This window comes from Camellia sinensis, chromosome 3 (assembly GCF_055761805.1).
Source record: "Camellia sinensis isolate YWXY chromosome 3, ASM5576180v1, whole genome shotgun sequence".
In the NCBI taxonomy this organism is placed as follows: Eukaryota; Viridiplantae; Streptophyta; class Magnoliopsida; order Ericales; family Theaceae; genus Camellia; species Camellia sinensis.
The window spans coordinates 136199367-136217522 of record NC_138963.1 but is presented as its reverse complement, the minus strand read 5'-3'; positions in this window follow the sequence as shown (position 1 = coordinate 136217522).

Below are 18156 nucleotides of genomic sequence, written 5' to 3'. Positions count from 1 at the left end.
ATTAGCGACTAAACTGTTTTGGGGGGCCTTCTAGTCAAGGAGCTGCGGAGGGCACTATCGGGATCCAATCTCATTTTAAAGGTCGTGATGGCCATGGAGTCATTGCAGGCATCATCTACTAGGTTAAAGCATTCCCAATAGCGCTTCGAATACGTACGTAGGGTTTCCCCTGGTTGGATTTGCATTGCCCAGAGGGAATTGACCTGCTTCGGCTGGACCTCATTGGTGATGAACGTTGCCCTAAAGGATTTTTGGAGCTGATAGAAGCTCTTGATCGATGTCGGTTCCAATTTATAATATCATCTAACGGCCAATGGTCCCAAATTGCTTAGAAATATTCGACACATGAGGGCCTCATCGTCTGCATGAAGCGTCATGGCTTGCTTATAATGACGAATGTGATCAGTGGGGTCCTTTTTTCCATCATATAGGGTGAACGATGGAGCTTTGAACTTTTTGGGTAGCATTGCCCTTGCGATCCGTCGCACAAAGGGGTCATGTTGATCCTCTTCGTCTGAATCATTTCTTCTTCGCTTATTACGTGCACGCGGACTGCCTTCGGAAGAACTGGAGACTTTGACTCGTCCCTTCTTTTTGGATTCTGGAGATGATAAGTCAAAATCACTACCACTATCATGTCGCCGAACTTGAGGTCGTCGGCCATCCTTTCTCAAAGGTCGTCCCTGATCTTGGCGCGTGGTCTGTTGGGATTTTGCCACCTCCAAGGCCAAATCCTGTCGAAGGCGCTCGTTCTCAGCCATCATGTTTTCCAACCTCTGTTCGTTTTGCTTCACCTGATCCATAATCACTTGTATTGTCTCATGTGCTGAAGTCAATGGTGAAGTTTGGGCAACTGAATCGAAGTTTAAGGCCCTTCGTGCGGTAATATTCTCTAGCCCAAGCATGTTGCTTGGAGTGGTGTCATCTCATGGCATAAGGTCGTCAGCGACTACCGGAGGATCTTCCGTCACGCCCGCCATGGATGTACTGGAGTATTCCCACAGACGGCGCCAATTGTGGAGAAGTGGTTTTGAAATGCTCTCTAGATCCTGTAAGACACTCTTGATCCTCAACTAGTCACCTAAAAAGGAATGAACACTCCTGTTAGGGGTGCTGGAATTAGCACTCTGACAGATAAGTCAGTGTATACTCTCTTGGTAGCTTATGTCTTAAGTTAGTCTTACTTGTTCTCACTACCTCTTTTTTAGCTGATGTTTTTCTTATTTATAGTCATCCTTGATGTTGATGGTTGGGCCCACCTTTCGTCCAACGAACAACCGCTCATTCGGCTACCTGTTCATATTCGGCCCGGTTTACACCTGATTCTTCGGCCGATCTAGTTATTCGGCCTCCATCCCTCCGGGATAGAGCCATATAGTACATGACTTGATTTCCTTCTTTAAGTTATTCGGCTAACCTACGTAATAATCTATTCGGCCCCCACGCATAGCAAATAATTCTAAGATATAACATACAAGTTTCTAACCTAGTTTTTCATACTTCTTCTTCTTCTTCTTCTTCTTCTTTTCTAATACTACAAGTCTCAAATCACATAAACATATAACATATGACATGAATGCACGAGTAATTTAATATACATGATGCATGAAAAGGTGTGGTTGTCACAACGTCGCCGTCGCCACAAGAAAACACGAACTGAAACAATTTCAAGACTACACTTCTAAAGAAAATGGCGAATCTTCCTCTGAATAGGAATCCTCCATAGTTGCTTCCAATACTCTCTCATCACTTCCTAATTACTACTAATCCTTTGCCCACACATCCCTAAAAGGCCACTTTTGCAAATTGACAGAGCACTCTCATACCTCAATTTGACTGATCATCTTGAGTTCCTCTTAGACCGGCAATTATCCTAGCAATGCTATGTACACAAAGGACCAAACATTGAACCAAACACAGAAACTGTTCTATTGGACGACCGCTTAGACGACAGGAAGACACTGTAATACCCCTGTTCCGTAATGTCCTAATTGGTCCTTAATATGAATGTGATTATGTGGTTTTGAATTTCTATCTGTTCATCGTAGGAATATTTGTTTGATTATCTGCTTTGGAAATTAAATTGAAGGCCTTACCGGTCACAGAACCCGAAATTGATTGCGCCATTGTGATTGGCATAATTGTTAGAGCCTACGGTGACATTTAATTGAAAAATTGATTCGGGCCAGATTAAATTGATTAGTTAATGAATTAGCGCCATATTATTTTTTATTATTAAACTTGACTAGTGGGCTTATACATAAGGGCCATTACACTTCAATTCCTTCCCTTTTTAACACTTTGGCTGATGTTGAACTCAAATAGAGAGAGAGAGGGTCAGCCTTAGAGAGAGAAGGAAGAGAGTTGTGTGGTTTTGGCTCGAGACTTGGGAATCTTGAAGATTAAGTCCAAGAATTGACTAGAGTTGGAAGATTAAGGCTCCTAGGTGAGTAACCAACCAATGATTCATGGATTTTTGTTTGTAATTTGTAAATTCAAGGTTGAATGATGTTAAGGAATATGAAATGAGTTGGTCTTCAAGAATTGGGAGTCAATGTATATGTGCATGTAGGAGATTGCCATGGATTGCATGTTTAAGCTTGAAATTTGTATGAGCTAGAATGTATAATATTGAATATGGAGGTTTGGGCGTTAATCTTTACATACATGTATAATTTTCATGGATTCCACAATAATAGGTGTCACTTGCATGTTTTGAAATGGGATTAAAGTAAAAAATCTGCATGCATGTTTGATTTTTGAAGAAATGAAGCCTATGTGAAGTTTGAAACATATGGGTTTTTGCTCATGATATAGAAATGAGAGTTGATTGAGAATTAGATGTTGATTTTGAATAAATTGATGTAATAACCTTACACTCTCATGCAATATAATGTGCTAATATGCTTTTGGGACCAAAATCATGAATTGAGACCTTTGAACATCGAATTTGAACTCTAAGAGCAGTTCTGGAATTTCCAGAAAGTTTGATTACTGCTCGAGCGGGAAAACCGCCACTCAAGCGTGAATTTCGTGCTCCCAGCACTTTTTGCAGACATTGTGTTCGCTCGAACGGGGGAGTTCACGCTCGAGCGTGGAGCCATGTAGAGAGGCCTTCCGCTCGAGCGCCAGAGTTCGCGATCGAGCGTAATTTTGAGGCATCCAGTACTTTTGCAGGCCTTAAGGGTTCGCTCGAGCGGGGAAGTCCATGCTCGAGCGGGGACCCTATTTTCTGAAATTTTGAAAATACATTCTGTGTTCTGTTTTCCGTTCCCTTTCACTTCTAAACACTCTTAGGCATACATTGAGCATTGTAATTGAATTAAAGAGATAAGAATGAAGCCTAAAGAGGAAAATGTGAATTTTGAACGGATTGAATTGTTAGTGACCCTTTTATGTTCATGGCATGTGTAGGGTGAGTTCCAAGGCGAACCAATCAACCGATCACTGTGAGTAATGTCTTATTAAGATATTTGAAATATATTGTTGTCCAATTGTTTACTTATATGTAAGTTATGTAAGTTCATTAGTTTGAATGGCGGACAACGATTGACATGAATGATTGGGCCGAAGGCCGATTGACATGAATGATTGGGCCGAAAGCCGATTGACATGAATGATTGGGCCGAAGGCCGATTGATATAAATGATTGGGCCAAAGGCCATTTGCTGTAACTGTTTCAATAATTGCTTATGTATCTTTTTATTGATATTATTCACTGGGCATTCGCTTACGCTCATTTATGTACATGTAGGTGAGCCAAGGGACGTCCAAAACCAGCCCCGGTGAATTATGAGAAACAGTCAGAGTTCTGAAGAGTCATCCCAAAAGTCTCACGCATGAGACTGTCTTCTCCCTTTTGTCCTCTGTTTATAGTTTTGTTTTGTTGACGAAATCATCAAACCATTGTTGTATATAAGTCTTGGGTTTGACTGACTTAAATCTGGATGATCCTGTATGTACAGTGTTTTACATTAATACACATTCTGATGTGAGTTATTAACATATAAATGTTTAAAATGTTATGGTGTGCATATAAGTACAGCTCTATGAACAAAGTTTTAAATTGCTTCCGTTTGGCCCCTTTTACTCTGATGAGTTTTGGCTTATTTGGTTTAAGGTCGTAGGTAATCTCGTGATTACTGGCCGGTTATGGCCTTAGCTCATAGGGGCAGGTTCGGGTCATGACAGACACCATAACAGTCGTGGTCGACAAGCTCTAGCTAGTCATCCAGCCGGACGACAGAATGCACAGTTTCTATGTTTCGGATCTGTGTTCGATCGTCTGTGCACCTAGACTTTTTGGCAATTATCTCCATTTTGAGTAAATGATTATTTGGGAAATCACAATTCAATGTAGTTCTTCAATTTTTTTTTTTTAATTTCAATGGTAAATCTTATACATTTTAATAATTAAATACATAATTTTTTTTATTAATCTATAATTTTTTAAAAATGCCACTGAAGCGTACTTTACCCTTGATTCTTCTCTTTCTCTTTTGTAGAAAAAGTAAATAAATATATAAACAAAATTCAAACCAACAATTGTTTATAACATAAAATTTATTTCTTTCTATTTGTGGTCGAAGTATTTTACTTCATTATAATTTAAATATGAATTAATTATCCTGAGACTCTCTTAATTATTAATGAATATCACTTTATTTTAATAATTTATGAACTCATACATTTTGATCCTTCAACTATAAAAATATTTTATTTTTACCTTCTTTAGACCTTCTCCAAACCACCTCAAAAAAAGATGTATTTGTATAATTTTCATACTTGAGTGAGGCAATATGTACAGGTTAATAGATAAAGGAAAAGTTAAAAGTTAAATTTAGTAATAGGTCAGGGGTCATAGTATAATTAACCCATTAAATTTTTTGGTAGATAACTCCCATATGGTTTTAGAGAAAAGTGTTAAACTAACTATATTAACAAAAAAGGGTGATTCTATTTACACACAACTAATCTTCTCAGCACACACCATTACTTAGTATACACGCATAATACTTTTTAGGGTTTGAAAATATTTCAATTCACACCTTAACTTTCCATTACTAGCTCTAAGGTAACACACCATCTGTTTGTTTGAATACATACCACAACCCACATCCAAATATCTCCATCTTTAGAACATGAGAAACCTCCATCTTCAAAACACCAAAGATTTTTATCGTTGGCATTGAAGATTTCCATCACCGGCGAAGGGTTTTGTTTGGCCGTTGCATTCTCATTATTTCAGATCTCCATCATCATAGTCGTTCCGCCATTGGCTTATAGGTGCATTGTCGTCATTTCAGATCTCCATCTTTATCGTTGTTTCCCTGTTGTTTCGCCCGTGCATTGTGGTGTTGAAATTTGTCATTAGCTATGATAACCACACCTGACATATCATTTTGCATTCATTTAATTGTAGGAATTTTAATTTTATTTACAATTTGTGTGTATGTGATTTGTGTGTTATATATTTGTTAGGGGATTTTAAATTGATTCAGTTTAGTGTGCAAATCCTAATAGGAACTCAATCAAAAATTAAAATGAGATTAGTATTAATTAAGATTGATTAAATTAGGACTTAATTGGAATTGATTAAGTTAATTAAGTTAGGTGTTAATCATAATTAAGTAAGATTATGTGGTGTTTAATCAAGTTAATACATGATTAAAGCCTTAAGCTAATTCTAATCTAACTCTATTTAATATATAAGTTAAGAAGAGAAGTTCGAGTTCATTATTCATCTTTTGCTGAAGGAATTTAGAGAGAGAGGAAGAGAGCTCATCAACTCAAGAAAAGCTAGGAAGAAGAATAATTGAAGAGAGAATTGTGTAGAAGAGGAAACTAGGCTTAAGCTTCATCAATATATTCAACAATTCAAGACTTTAGGTAAGAAATTGAACTTAATCTTGTTGATAATCTTTCATACACCAAGAATTGGAGTCAATTACTTGCAATTGGAGTGAATTTAAGAAAAAGATGATGAATTTGAGCTAGGATTATGAATTATAGAGTTACTTAGAAGTTTGATCATTTTGGGTTTGAATTTTTGTTGCCTCACATGAAATTGAGTTTATATTCACTTGCATAAGAGTTTATAACTTGAAAATTTTCAGAAATTCATGAAGTTATATTTTTAGTTTCATATTTTGAGATCAAAAGGAAAAAAAGTTTGAAAACATAGCATGCATGGAGTTTTGACTCATGTTTTGGCAAATTGATGAAGTTTTTGAGAAATTGATTTGAAATTCATCAGGTATTTATGATTTCTAGTATATTTACAAGTTTTTGGGCAAGTCATGCAAGACCTCAAGCTTTGAAATTGCATTTGGAAGTCATTTTTTCAAATTTTCGAAAACAAGATTTCTACAAACCGCTCGAGCAAACATTTGAGGAAACCATAATCTTATTTTACAGACAAATTTTTGAGAACTCGCGTTCACCACTCGAGCGGACTGCCCTATTTCAGCATATCTTGAAATGCATCTTTCTGAAGTTAGAAATCAACATAAGTTAATCAGTTAGAAAAGAAAAGTGAGAATGTGATTAGTTGTTAAGTGTTATCAATGTTTGTATATGTGTGTGTTTGTAAGTCGAACCTTCATTGAGGATTACCGGAGAGAAGCCCACTATGAGTAATATCTTTGTAAAGATATTTTCGTAAAGTAATTTTTTAAAAGTTATAATATGTTCTAGGAAAATGTGATTTGATTCGAATGATTGAGTTTTCTATTTTGTTATCTATTGTGGCATCCTTTAGTTAGTCCAGTCTTGGGGAAATTATGCCTTAGTTATTAGCAATCTCTGTTAGTTGTCAAACCAATGTGGTTGTTAGCTTCGTTTTGGACCTATGTGGTCATTTTGCTTAGTTCTAATGGATGTACCACATATTCTGCTTAACTATGTGTACTTTGATAAAATCTGATATGTATTTTCAATTTGTGAAATGATCATGATTTGTGAATGCCTTATGAAACTCGTTCATTAACCTCTTTACATTGATGTTACTTATTGGATTTTAGCTCACCCATTTCCCTTATATGTATGTAGGTGAGCAACATGAGGATTAACTGTAGAGATTTTGCACTGAAAAAGTGCCTCTGTGATGAGGCTTTTACTTTTGTTTTGTTTTGTCAAGTTTTTGATAAATCATGTACATGAACTTGTGGATGTAACTATGTATTAATGTTGTACTTAATGTACTTATTATAAGTTATAAAAGTTTGTGTGGGTTTTAATTATATGTCGTTTATGCACTGCTCAATGGACTAAATTATTATTTGTTTGTATAACAACTCTCATTTTACCTTAGTCATATTCACGAAAATTTACATGCTTTTGGTTTGTTAGGCTTCCATCTTGTAAACTTTGATATTTTGTCTAAGTGTGGGATCCTGTCTTATTTTGATATTATGTTTTTGCTTAAGTGTAAGATCCATGCTTTGTGTGTTGAACCTAGGCTATCTACTTTTGCTACCTCACACCTAGGTTGCACCTTTGAACCTCTCACACTTAGGCCATTAAGCGACAACACCTAGGGCCATCTTGGAACCATCTTGGCTGATCTCCACCTCTACCCTCGCACCTTGGCCGAGGTGTTCATCACCTAGGCATCCGAGATCTTTGATCCTTGAACCTTGTAGCCTTGTTGGGCACATTCTTGCCGAGTTGTGCACCGTAGCCAACACCTAGCAACCTTATTCCATGTCTTGTACAACCCAGGCCAGGGTGTGTCATACCTAGGCCAAGTGTTACCCCTCCTAGCCGAGGTCAGAGAGACCTCACTTGTGCAAAGCCTATGTTTTGATCCAGGATCCTTGCTTTGTCATAAGTACCCATGCCACCTTACTTGTTGTATTAACTTTGACCTACTCTTGTCCTTTCATTCTGACACCTTTTGAGGAGACTTAACCAGATAATGCCACGCGTCTCAGTAGTGGGTTTAAGTCAGTTAGCTATTGGGAAACCCATATCTTTGCCATATCTTTGTCTTGAAGAGAGAGAAGCTCTAGGAAGAAGAAGAAGAAGAAGTTCTTGGACGAAGCTAGATTTTCCAAGCTTGATTATTAGACTTTGAACCATTTGATTTGTGTTTTGAGATTCGATTCATCTACTTTTGTTGTTCTTTATGTTAATCTGATCACATTCCATAATCTAGCATGATTCATGAGCTATGCATTGATTTAAAGTTTTGTTTTATAGAGAGAAAGTGATGTTCTTGTGTTCTTGAAGAAAAACCTTGTTTTGATCCAAAAGTTTATATCAAGTTTTATGTTTTTATGTTTGTTTTCATGAAATCTTCAAGGATGGGTACCCAGGTCTATATTTTCGAACTCATATCATGAAATTTCAAATTTTGAATAAGAAGTTATGATTTTAGCATTCATGTTCTTCATATTCTTCATATTCTTCATATTCGTCATGTTCACGTTCTTCAAGGGAAACCCAGATTTCCAGATTTCATTATTCCCTAAGTGTGGTCACCGAGACCCACTCTTGCCTAGCTTTCACACCTAGGCCTAGCATTGCATTTCACCTTGGCCTACCTTGCATGATCACTTGCACCTTGGCCTACCTTGCATAAACACCTAGACCGACCACAACACATCTTTATCGATCACCTTGTAACATCTCGGGCAAGCAGTCCACATTTCGGCCAAGGAGGCCACACCTCGGCCAAGAGGTGTGGAACCACGACTAAGACCTCTTGAGTTCACCAAGCTAGGCCATTTAAGCCTAGTTCATCTCTGTGCATCCATTCTTTGACTTGGTTTATACCCAACATACTTTTCCAAGAAGGAAAAACATTGATTTAACTTCCACAACATATTTTGCTCTGATTTGACTTGGTTTTGGAAAGAAATGTCGAGAACGATTTTACTCATTTGAAGCTTGTTTTGAGGGTGCATTGCATAACCATCTTTGAGCATCTCTTCATGTCTTCTTGAAGTGCATTCAATAGGATTTACCATGTATTTGTAGGTCTTAGATCTTTGCCTTAATCCCCCTCGACCTAAGAGCTATTATGAGTTATATTTTTAATAAAGTTATACTATAATGTTTTGGATAAAAGTTTTTCTTTGTTTTGAAAAAGTATTTGATCAAGCATGAATGATTATTGCTTAATTTTGTATCAAGTATTATGTTTGTTTTAATGACATTCTTGAAAGGTCTTTGTGTGCTAGGGGACTTTAATACAACCAGTATCTTTATTTGAGATATCTCCTTTGTCATCGATAGGTGGGCTTGTCTAATAGATTCCGAGTCGATTATTCCTTTGTTTTGTCAATGAATGTTCATCCTTTGTATTACGTAGATGTTAGTAAACATCCTTTGAAGCTTTGGAAGCCTTTGATTGACAAATTTGGTTCATCCTTTGATTTTGTTACAAGCTATGATATGTATTGTTTTGATAAAATCTCGGATATCATTCATTCAAACATTTATTACTTAGATCATTCACTAAGTTTTCAGCTCACCCCTCTCCTTTATATATATGTAGGTGATGAACAAGAAGGCGATGTCACCTAAGCTTTGTTGGAAGATGTGTTTTGTTTCATATTTTTGTATCATCTTGAAGTTTATTTTATTTTTGTATCCAAGTTTCAAAACCATATTAATATGTATGTCATTTCATTTAATCTATGCACAACTCTTATGGACTAATTAGATTTAAATTTATTATTTCCACACATGTATGCCCCATATTTATACTTTGTATGTGTGAATATTTGTAAGTTGGCCTTCGGTAGTCTAAGATGACTGGCCATCACATCATTTTGTTAGGGGCGGAATGGGGTCGTGTCAGTTTGCTTCTGCTTCTGCCCCCATTATATTAAATATTTTGTATTCCGTCAAATTAGGCCGTAGGTAATCTATGATTACTGGCTAGTCACCGCTCTAACCTCTAGAGGTGGGTTAGGGTCATTGATATGTTTTTCCTATTTTCTTTTGATTTGGTTATCGATTCAACTTCCATAGCAAATTTTATTTCTAGTTTGGTTCAAATTCAGGTTTTCTGAACATAATATCATCGTACAATAAATAAATAAAAATAAAAAAAAATTGAACAAATTGAATATTCAAAATATTTATGTTGAACAAAATAAATACGTTCATACTTTATATGGTTGAACAATTTCAACTCGTTCAGGCTTATTATGTTGAACATATATTAAATTTTAGGGTTAATTACAAAAAAAAACCCCTAGGGTTTCGCTTGTTCAATTTAAACCCTAGAGTTTCAATTTTAACAAATTAAACCCTAGAGTTTTGTCAGTGTTTCAATGTGAACCCTCCGTCCATCTCTGCCTCACTTCATCTTCTTCCTTCTTTCAAATTCAAACACATATGTTCAAACACTTGTATCTCCCTCGTCATAACTTTGTTTTGCCTCATTTTTGCGTCGTTGGATTCACCTTATGGCCTAATTTTCATTCCATCCCTTGTACGCCTTGTTCCACCTCTTTTTATGTGCCATTGGAGCTTCAAAATTTAGACAAAATTTTTTTCTCTTTGGGCAAAATTTTCATATTTAAACCCACATGTTCAAGCCCTTGTATCTCCCTCGTCATAACTCCATTTCACCTCATTTTTGCGTCGTTGGATTCAGCTCATGGCCTAGTTTTCATTCCACTCATGCGCATTGCTCCACCTCTTTTTGCTTGTCGATGGAGCTTTGAAAGTTGGCTAAATTTTTTTTTCTCTTTGGGAAAATTTTTTAGATTCAAACCCACATGTTCAAGCCCGTGTATCTCCCTCGTTGTAACTAAGTTTTGCCTTATTTTTACATCATTAGATTCACCTCATGGTCTAATTTTCATTCCATCCCTGAAACGTCTTGTTCCACCTCTTTTTGCATGTCGTTGGAGGTCCAAAAGTTGACTAAAAGTACGATTTTTCTTTTTTCTTCCCCCCTTCCTCCTCTTATTGGCTTGCTGCTTCATTATCATCATTATCTGCAAGATAAGGTGGTGGTAATGGTGGCAGTGCTGTCAAGTGGTGATAGGTATGTCTACCCACAAAAATCAAAAACCAATGGGTTGGTGAGCATGCCAAGGCACCTTGATTTCCAAACAATCATCATCTATTGCATCTCCACTACCAAGAATATTGTTGTGATAGCAGCAAGACATCCAAAAAAAAAAAAAAAAAAAGAGAAAAATCACCATGAGGTGAATCCAACGACGTAAAAATAAGGCAAAATGGAGTTACGATGAGGGAGATACAAGGGTTTGAGCATGTGGGTTTGAATTTGAAAATTTAGCCAACTTTTGAAGCTCCGACGGCACACAAAAAGAGATGGAACAAGGCATATGAAGGGTGAAATGAAAACTAGGTCATGAGGTGAATCCAACGATGTAAAAATGAGGTGAAACGGAGTTATGACGAGGGAGAGATACAAGGGTTTGGATATGTGGATTTGAATCTAAAAAAAGGAAGAGGATTAAGTAAGACGGGGATGTTCGAAGGGTTCACATTGAAACACGGATGAAATTCTAGGGTTTAATTTGTCAAAATTTAAACTCTAGGATTTAAATTGAAAAACATATGAAACCTTAGGTTTTTTTTTTTTTTTGTGTAATTAACCCTAAATTTTATATGTTATTTTTTTTTTTTGGTTGTAAATGTTGAATACATCTACCTTCTGTAAAAAAAAAGAAAGAAAATACACCAAAAACAAAATAAATTATTGAATTGAATTAAATTTGAGAAATGAAATTCTTAAAGAATTAAGATGTTCACTTTGTTATGTATGAACATTAATAATTTGGTCAACCTTATGTGGACATCACGCCTTTTAGGATATAAGGCGCATTTCCACCCAATGTTGTATCAACGTGCATTCAAGAGTCGCCATTTAATTTTATGGGACACTAATAAATCTTTAACAATGAAAACTAAACAAAGGATCGGTCCATCATAACAATCAAGGTTCAGGAACTTAGATACGAAAAGGGAAGGTCATTACATAATGCACCCCTTCTCGCCCAATCACATGATTGGACTTTACTCATCTTTTATTTTATGAGATTAAATAATTAATTATTCCACAAACTTTATTATTAACCCTAATTCCTTTACTAAACCTTACAATTAGGTGATCAAATAAATATCACTTAATTTAGATCTAATGAATACAATCATATTTTTCATCAAAAAGAGATCTTTAAAAACATAGGTTGCAAACATGAACTAAATCAAGCGATATTCACAAAAACATTCAAAACATCTAATTGGCCACTAAAACACCTAACTTGCATTATTTAAAAAACAATGCAAAACCCACAAGCAATATGTCATAAAAGAACAAGAACTTACCTAGATTCCACCGCAAAGCGTCCAACATGCAAGACATGAATTAAATATGATACAATGATCCTAAACATGCTACTAGACACACAAGATGCAAACCTAAGCCCGGTTTAATATTTACTAACATGATTCAATGCAAACAAAGCAACTAACACATAAAAATAAATATGAGAATATTATGTGATGATTAAACCGGGCCATATGCATGTTCATATGATAAATAAACTAGCCTAAACATAGCAAGTAATATCTAACTAAAGCATGCAAAAACAAAGTGAAAAACATGCAAAATAATTATCTTACATGATTTACATGCTTGCTACCTCCCTAACCATTATCAAACAATGAAAACATACTTAAACGTTCTAAAAATAAAAGAAAGTAGGACCTTACTTTTTGGTTTTAAGATCAAATTGAAGAGCACGCGAAAGGTGAGAAATCTTGCTTGAAAGCTTCTCTCAAACTTAGACTTTTCTTTGATTCACTCTGTTTCAAACTCTAAATCTACTTTTAGTTGTAGAGTTACTGTATTAAGGTTGGATTTTCGAATTTGAGCATAGGGAGTCAAGTTTGCAACTTTAACTCACTCCTAACACTTCAAAATTTGTCTAAAAGTTGGGTTCCTCAAAGAGGAGGGTAGGGTCCTATTTATAGGCAAGGAGGAGTGTGGCGATCCCGACATGCATATCTTTATTGCATATTACATTATTATGTGAATTTGCATGTTTATGTGCTTAATTTTGCTTATATCTATTTGATTATGAAATATCTATTAGAATGCTTGTATTGAGTTAGAAATTGATGGCCCAAATTAATTCATAAATAGAAATTGACAAGCTTAATAAGATAAATTGTATATTTGGAATCATTTGGGAAGCTTAATTAAAATTTGATTCAGATTAAAATTAATTAGAATTAAACTAGATTAATTAACCTTAAGTTTTTCTTGATTAGGCTAATCTAATCTCATGTGTACAAATAAGTTAAGTGTGAGATTTAAGCTTATTATTCATCATCTTGGCTGAGATTTAGAGAGAGAGAAAGAGAGCTTCAATTTAGAGAGAGAGAGAGCGAGAGAGTTAAAGAATTGTATAGGAGGAAGAAGAATTAAGAGAATTCAACTAGCAAAATCATCAATTCAAGTTCTAGCTGAGTAATTGACCCTCAATTTTTGTAGAAAATCCACCTAAGAGCTAAATTTATGAAGCATTTGGGATCATTTCCATGTAAATTGGAAGGAATTGTCAAGAAGATAATGAAATTGGCTTAAAAAGATCATGTATGCATAATTCCATCATATTTTACCATTTTGAGCATGAGTTTTGGCATTCTTGTTGAAATTGGGCATTGAACTATACATGCATCAAAGAATTGCAAGTTTTAAAGGTTTAATTTCATGTTTTGAAAACTTTGAAAAGAGTGTGAGAATAATTCTACACATGCATGGAAGTTTTGATTTCAATTTTGCAATTTCATGATGTCTTTTAATTAATGGTTTCAAATTGGTCCTATAATCATGTTTTTCTAAGTGTTTTCAGGAGTTGGTACCAGCCATGCAAGTTCATGAACTTTAAACTTGTGTTTTGGAAGATCAAAATTCTATTTTGAAACCTAGAATTCAACCGCATCGCTTGCACGGTGGCTTTTCAATCGTCCAGAAGTTTTACAGGGTTTTGCAGACTGCTCGAGCGACCTCAATTCTCTTGACACGTGGCTCGAGCGACCATCGAGCCTAGATTTCGAGCATCAAATACTTTTGCAGACCATGCAGACCTCTTAGTGACCAAAGGACCGCTCGAGTGAACATTCTATTTTCAGTAACTTTTGAAAAACACTTTCATGTGCATATTTTCATTCTCATGACCTTTTAGGCATTCTTGGGAATTGTTTAGGCATCATTACTGAAGGAATAATCTAGAAACCTATTTAAGGGATTGAATTAAGATATAATGTTTGTATAGACAATGTGTTTCAATGTGTATTGCTATGTGTTTTGTGTAAGTGGATCACTCGAAGCCTAACGTCTGTTCAAGCCCATTGTGAGTAATATCTCTATAAAGATATATTCAAATGTATTTGGCTTGTTCAAGAATGATATTTTGAAATCATATTTTATATTAATTAATGTCCTTTTTGAAAATATATTCGTGACATCCTTTAGTAAGGCCTTTGCCTGGGGGATATAATATCATGGCCCTTCGATTATTGGATTTACAGATTTCTCTAATGTTAGACCCGAGTGGTCCCTTCGCTAGACCTTTATGATCCCTTTGTTTAGACCTTGATGGTCCCTTTGCTAGACCTTGATGGTCCCTTTGATTTAGGCCTTCAGGCCCCTTTGTTACTCTATTGGATATACCACATATGATGAATGGTTAATGGATTTCAATATGGAAAATGTTTGATTTGAATTCGTTATATGTTTTATTTAGAAATGTAAGACATGTTTATATTGTGATGAACTTCATTCATTAACCTCTTTATTTTGGTATTACTCACTAGGCTTTAACTCACTCATTTTCCTTATATATATATATGTAGGTGAACATGTGAATTGTCAAGCCTAGAGTTGCTTTTAGAAGTCCACCCTTTTTGAGAAGCCATTTGAGAAGTACCTCCATAATGGGGCATTGCTTGGTCTCTAGCAGAGCCAAGCTTTTGTCAACTCTTTTGTGAAGTCTTTTGTTTTTGCAATTTGAAGAACATGCTTATGTATATGAAGTTGAAGTCTAAATTTGTTGTAAATATTACAACACACAAAAAAAATTACAAAACTATCTAGTGTGACATTCTAATGTAACACACAAAAAAATTTCTTAGTGTAACACTCTAATGTAACTGTGATAACCCAACCTGCATTATGCTTAATTATGCATGTGATTATGTGTTTGATATGAATTTTCATGATTAATTATGTGATTTATATAATTTTGAAATTATATCTGTCGAGTGTAGGAATATATGTCGCAATTAGAATTTTGAACTGAAAATTGAAAGCCTTAGAGGAGTTAGAAACCAAAACTAACTTTATATTTGTGTTTAGCATGATTTTTAGAGCCTACTGTGAAATTTGGCCAAAAATACAATTCAGAATGACTTAATTGGGTTTAATTAGCATAAACCTTAGAATAAGCTAACCTAAATAGTATTAGTCTGAGTTATATATATAGTAAGGCTTAATTAAGTCTTGAGATCACCTTATATTAACAAAACACTTGCTATGGAGTTAGAGAGAGAGAGAGAGAGAGAGAGAGAGAGCTCTAAGAATTGAGAAGAAAAGCTAAAGATTTGGGAGAAATTCAAGAGGAAAACTCAAGAATTGGTTTAAGGTATGTAAAACTCAACTAGAACTCTTGGATTAACTCATCTTTTGATTGAAATCAAGAATTAATTTGAAGATTTAAAACCTAAATGAGTTAGGGTTTTGACTTGAGAGTTCGTTTGAGCTAAATTCAAGAAATTGAGCATTGATCTCTTTAACTTTGTTTAATTTGATTTCAATCTTGCAAATACTTCATGAGATGAGCTCTAGATTGTTCATACAACAAAGATTTGTGTAAGGATCATCCACGTATATATGTATTTTGAACTTGATCATGTGATTCTGGAATTAATGGAAAAGATGAGACCTTGATTTTGAACTTTAAGCGAGATTGAAGTGTTTGAGTTGAAATTACACTCATATAATATTAGTAGATCATGTTTTTGAGTTAGTTTTGCATGAATTGGGCTTGAAATTGAGTTTGGGAACTTGGTTTTGAACCACATTTTCGGACTGTCTGGTTTTGTTCAGACCACTCGTGCAGCTGCGAGCTTCGCACAAGCAGAACATGAACCAAATCAGGGGAGTGCATTCTGCTTGCTCGAGCGGCTACTACTTCTGCATGAGCAGACAGCAGGGGAAATTCTACTTCCTTTTGCTGACCATTCCGACCTTCTAAACGCATTTTTGACCTTATGTAAACACTCCGGAAAAATGAAATGATGATTAGAAACCCATTGAAAAAGGATGTGAATCATTAAAAGAAAAGTGTACGAAATGGAACGTATTATTTATCAAATGTGTATGTGTGAAATGTTGTATAGGTCGTGTGTCGGAGGGAATGCCGCAAGACCAAACGCACTGTGAGTAATAAGTTTGTAAAGATATGTTCTGAATTATTATTTTAGAACAATATGAATGTTATATATGTATATGAACTTTTGAAATTGTATTATGATATGACATGTGTAAGTTTCGATTAATGCGTTATGAATGTTATAGAGTGCTATAAGAATGTTATAAAATGAAGGATAATGAATTATATGTGGGCCCAAGGCCGTTTTGTTATATGTATATGTAGGCCCAAGGTCATTTTGTTATATGCGGTCCTGAAGTCGTTTCGCACATTGGATCCGAGGTCGTTTTATTATATGTGGGCCTGAGGCCATATTTGTATAATTGGACCTGAGGTCGTTCCGTAACATGGTGAACCCGAGACCGATTGTCAAATTTGAGTGTAAAGAAAACTATGGTTCGTTTTACTTCTGAAAACTAATTGTTATGTTAAATATGTTTGAAGGATCAAACTTATATATTAAGGTAGCGTTTGGTAACGTTTACGTTTTTGGTTTATGTTTACAAAAATTTTATAAACTGGTTTTTGTTTATTTTTAGAAAAACATAAACTACAAACACGTTTGGTTTAAACAAAATGTTTAAAAAAATTTATAAACATAAACTAAAAAATATATTTGTTCAGGCCTAAAATATTTATATTTATTTTTTATTATTTATGACAATTGGATCATACATATTATAATTGGAAAAAAAAATTAATTGAAAAACTTAATGAAAAAAAAAATTATTGAAAAAAAATTTATTTGACAAAAAAAAATTATTTGAAAAAAAAAAATATTTGAAAAAAAATTTAATTGAAACAAATAATTATTTGAAAAAAAAAATAATTGAAAAAAAAATTGTTAGTCAAATGTTTAAAAACCAACGTAAACTCATTATTTAAGTTTACGTTTTTTTCTCAAATTTATAAACTAACTAAAAAAATTATCAAACAAATTTTTATGATAGTTTTTAAAATTTTTACAAATATAAATTGAAAACTGAAAATAAAATGATTACCAAATAGACCCTAACCCTTTGCACTGTTGTTACTCATTGCGTTTCGCTCACTTCCTATTTTATATGTATGTAGGTGATCAACAAGGAGATCAGCATTAGAGTCAGTCTCAGGAACTGTCTATGTGGACCTATTATACCAAGCCTCCAAGATGGAGCTTTTGTCTTTCTGGTATTATATTTTATGTTCAATCTTTTGTTTAGTTTTTGTCAAATGGGTTTGTGAATATGTAAACTTAATGTTGATAGCTTCCATGTATATAAGGTGTTTGGAAATCAAGATATATATATATATATATATATATATGAGAGTTTATCCGGATCATTTAAGCACTGCCCAATGGACGTTATACATAATATTTGCTTCCGCTTAAGGCCTTATTATTAAAAATATTTGTTTTTCGTATGAGGCCGTAGGTAATCTCGTGATTGCTGGCCAGTTATGAACCAAACTTTTAGGGGTGGGTTTCGGTTATGACAGTAACACACAAAAAAATTTGTTAATGTACTTTTCTCAAACGTAACACTCTAATATAATATTCTAAAAAAATTCCCTAGTGTAACACTCTAAAATAACACACAAATTTTTTTTAGTGTAACATTCTAATGTAACACGCGCAAAAAAAACTCCTTAATATACTTTTTCTAAACGTAACATTTCAATATAACACTGCAAAAACTTCTTAGTGTAACACTTTAATATAACACACTTTAATGTTGCGTTT